At 42.3% G+C, this 4,401-nt stretch overlaps 1 long non-coding RNA gene across 2 annotated transcripts; it reads left to right on the forward strand.

Moving 5' to 3' along the window:
* The first annotated feature begins 782 nt into the window (after positions 1 to 782).
* Positions 783 to 3,350, forward strand: LOC136441434 (uncharacterized). Of its 2 annotated transcripts, none has more exons than XR_010756886.1 (3): positions 783 to 1,361; positions 2,207 to 2,318; positions 2,551 to 3,350. It is a non-coding gene; the product is annotated as an uncharacterized lncRNA (long non-coding RNA). The 2 variants fall into 2 exon arrangements; XR_010756887.1 differs by having other exon boundaries at positions 2,210 to 2,318.
* Positions 3,351 to 4,401: the final 1,051 nt, after the last annotated feature.

Raw genomic sequence — 4,401 nt, forward strand, 5'->3', positions numbered from 1 at the left:
GAATTTTCTTAACCAGAAACATTCAGATTAATGTTTTTAGTCTATTTTGATTGTTATTTGGGATCATACATGGAAAAAATGTACTTTTAAAAATTTCAAAATGGCCGATCCAAGATGGCGGATCCCAGGGTGTCGCTAACAACACATGACGTCATTCTCCGACGTCATTTTGACGTCAACTTAGTCACAACTGACGTCAAATGTCTTGGCATACCTTTAAATCAATAATACGCACCATTTTGTCTAATAATTTTAGAAATTATGGGAATTCCCTATTTAGCCAATAAAATCACATCGATGACGTCATAATTACGTCATATTACGTCATAACGTCACTAAAATTACAGAAATTATGGAACTTCACGTGATCATCACTCCCTGCAAATTTGGTGATGATAGAGCTTACCGTTCGGAAGTTATGACGGGGGGGTCGAAAGAGCCCCCCCCGGTCCAAGAAGTCTCAAAAAAGCCCGGTCTAGATAGGGTTAATAATTTCAACGTGCTTTATCCGTAGCTTCTTGCATGTCATGAGTTATGTTTGCCAGAATATGAACTAGTATGTGGAAGAACACAGACACACACTTACTACACGGCATTAGAAACACAACAAAAACCGGTTGGGGTATGCAAAAAGAAAACATTCCTATATAGCCTGGATGCCAGAATTCTTTCAGGACCTGAACAGGCCAGCTACTGAGCTAGCTCCAGGACATGACAACATGTCAGCGGATTGCAATGATTCTTTTATTACAAATCCCCTCAGTTAGACCTTTGATTTGAAAGCGGAACATGTGTTTCTCTCTCGGTCTTTGTGTGTATTACCATCTGGCATCCAGGTGGGATACTAGTATTAGGGCGGGACTTTCTAGACCGCCCACAGCAGGGCGCAACCAATCGGCCACAGCGGGGCGTAACTCACAGCAGGGCGCAACCAATCGCCGGCAGCGGGGCGTAACTCACAGCAGGGCGCAACCAACTGCCGACAGCGGGGCGTAACTCACAGCAGGGCGTAACCAACCGCTGACCAGCAGCACGCAACAGGGCAGAGCCGACGGCGGTTGACCAATTAATCAAGCTTTTAGGATGCCATGTGGCCATTGTGAAGTTTGATCCATTGTTCAAAATCCATCGTCACTCTGGGTTTGATTCCGAAAACCAGGCCACCAAGAACAAAAAGGGGAAGGCCTAGTGGCTCGGCACTTCTCAAGATAGCAAAGTGAGAAGAAAAGGCGGGCACCTGCGGCATCCGTGGACTTAATATCGACCACCAGCCGTATGAAGCCGAGGAAAAGGCCAGTAAACGGCCCACACCTTTTCGACAAAGAGCTGGACAGACCGACAGCGAAGACAGCGGTCAAAAGGTCAGTACAATTTAAGGTCTCAACCTTTTGCACGGCGCATATGTTTCTGTACACACATAGACTCCGTTTCTGTGTTTGATCACCCCGTTATTTCGTGGAGTAATAACAGTCTACATTAATTCTATTTTCGAACACAGTGGTTACAAATGACATGCCTTCTAAATGCCTTGCACACTGCGTAGTGGAAAACTGATTTGGTAGCACCCTTTTTCCACCATATACCTAATTATAATTCGTTTGAATTTTACCGTGTTAGATTTTACCTGCCAAGAAATGGTTTCTTCGCCTGTCGTTTAATTTGTGCAAACTTCTAATACGATTTAAAAGAGAGGTGATGACTGTCTTGATCTTTTCGACATTGAGATATTTCTTGCAAACTTACAGATTCATAGATATCCTGTTTATATCTCAGCCGACACAAATATCCTAATATGGCAACAGTTCAGTAACCCATGGATAGTGGATGTGCATTGATTTTTTGAAGTTGCAGAAATATTGTTTATTTATTTGTGTAAGTGGATAAGATCACGTATAACGAGAAACTTCTAGCAGACAAATTAATTTTAACATGTTCAATATAAAGGACGTGTCTAGCCTTTGTATTGGAGATGCTTTCAAGTGTAGAGTTCAACAACGCAACGTAGAAATTTTATCTAGATAAAACTGATAGACATCCATACATGTTTACATGTTGAATATGGTTGTCATGGAAGAAAATTTCTAGGAACTGGTTGGTTACACGGTGTTCTACAGTGTTTTCTGTTTGGTATGTATAGGCATTAAAGACAAAAGAATTGCAAAGTATTGCAATATTAATCTTTGTTCGCTGTGTTTTTTTTCTACAGCAGCTCCTGAATGTAAGATTCTGCAACATAAGTGCTGTGACGACCATCTAAATGGCGACTTAGTTCACGTAAAACACATGCAGCCGAACAACGACGATGAAAATTTATTTGGGTAATTTTGGAATAGTCCATTATTGTGATTTCATAAGCATATAAGAGCCGATAGAGTTTTAAAGATTTCATAATTTGACGGTTTGACACAATGGAATATTTGTAGGGATACTAAGGATGGCTGCCATAGCTTCTTTTAAACAGTTTGTTAACTGATTTTGGTAGCTAGAAATCAGATCAAACCGCTGTGGTCGCCAGCTCCACCGACTGTTTCCGTCTTTATACTTGCACAGGCCGACCTAGCTTACGGGACGAGAGCGATGACGACGAGATGTTCCTGCCACATTCTACACAGAGATACCGCTGTAGGGGAGGTCGGCAGATCAAGACCTTCTACTGGATGTCGGTGAGACGAGCTGCATCCCTAGGGGAATCCATAACAGACGTCCGTGCGTGCGTCCGTAACGTCGGGACCGATCGCGAGGGGAGCCACACAACAAGCGTCGTCGACAAAAAGAAGGGAACGAGAAAGAACCAGATCTGTAGCGGAGCCACGATGTGAAGCCAATAGATTGCGTTGCTACAACCGTTGCTACAGCGAGACAAAACCTGACGCCAGTTAGAAATAAATATTACGGACTGACTTGAACATGTTTATTCCACGGATATACTAATATATTGTCTATTTCATTATTTATATTGTGTGTATATAGTAGTAATCTATTGTATATGCATATCAAAATCGTACACAAGGCTATTGACCTGGCCGATGACGGTTCTAAACAAACCTGGGGTGGATGTAGCCTGACTACTTCGCGCTCCTAGCGGCCGGCCCGACGATACCGCTCCCAAGAGGGGGTCATTAACCTCCCCCAGGGAGAGCTTCTGTAAACACAGGCTAGGGGTGGATATACAAAAATTCAATTGAAAACCCCAAACGAATATTGTAATAATCAGTGTGCATGAAAGCTGTGATACGATTGCACGCTCTCACCAACTTGCAAGAAGATACGGAAACTGATGTCAGCATAGCCAGTATCACGTAGTCATAGTCAGTCCGTCTTTAAAGTCTCCTGTGCCAAGTGTACGGAAAGCCTTGTCTCTGTGTCCTTTCTTTATCCTTACTATGTTAGTCTTTCGAAGCTTCAAAGATGCAGCTAAAATAACTCGAATTATTCGTTGGTAACATGTCAAGCATTTAATTTTTCTATTGAATGAAGCAAAGCTTCTAAGAAAAATCAATCAAAAGCAGTGACATATTGTTGTTGCTGCTTTTTGCAAAAATCCGGACATCTTCTTTAAAGCTGTGACTCATTTACCTTTCAAAATCAAACTTTCTCATGACAATAAAAGAAGAGCCAGTCTAAGCATGTCATTCATGATAACAAAAACAATTCTGTTGACCTACTATAAATATAAACCCAGACCACAACCGTTCCACCATGACACAACTAAAAACATAACCTTTCTGGCGAAGATAATGATTGTTGGAAAAACAGGACACTTCGTACAATAACGGTTGATTACACCAAGAACCTCGTTGATTGCACGCAGCAGACTAAAATCTGAACAAGAACGTTATGCTATACTAGGCCATTTTTGTTCCAAAGGGGTGATCAGGTATGTAACCTTGACCTTTCTTCACAGGAAGTGCTCACCCGTGACGTAGCTTGCCCACCATAAGCTAGGTCGCAGTTGTTACTCCGCATGTGCAGCCAGGGGCTTTGACACTGCACATGCGTAGTCGGAATTACGAATGGGCGTATACGACAGCAAGACAGCGAAACCCAAACACGAAATGTGCACAATGTGATTTATTGTCATAAACACACTTATATAAACATCCATCACAGGTATAAAGTTTGATTCCGTATTACAAGCACCGCTGTGGAAAAAAAAAATTCTTAGTTTCTGTATCTTTTTGTGCCCCCCACTCCACGTACCACTTTTTTGTCTGATATTCATGGTATGCTGTCTAAAGTCTGGACTCGTTGTCTGATCACGTACATAATAACCCACCAGGCCGGTTTTACCTCTATCCGCTCAGTCACTGTATAGATCCGCCATTCACCTATCTGATTTTGTCAGTACCGTCTCTGAAGCCGTGAGAATCTGTGTTGTCGTGAAAACATCGTGCAGTTAGT

Source organism: Branchiostoma lanceolatum, chromosome 9, assembly GCF_035083965.1.
Source record: "Branchiostoma lanceolatum isolate klBraLanc5 chromosome 9, klBraLanc5.hap2, whole genome shotgun sequence".
NCBI classification, from domain to species: domain Eukaryota; kingdom Metazoa; phylum Chordata; class Leptocardii; order Amphioxiformes; family Branchiostomatidae; genus Branchiostoma; species Branchiostoma lanceolatum.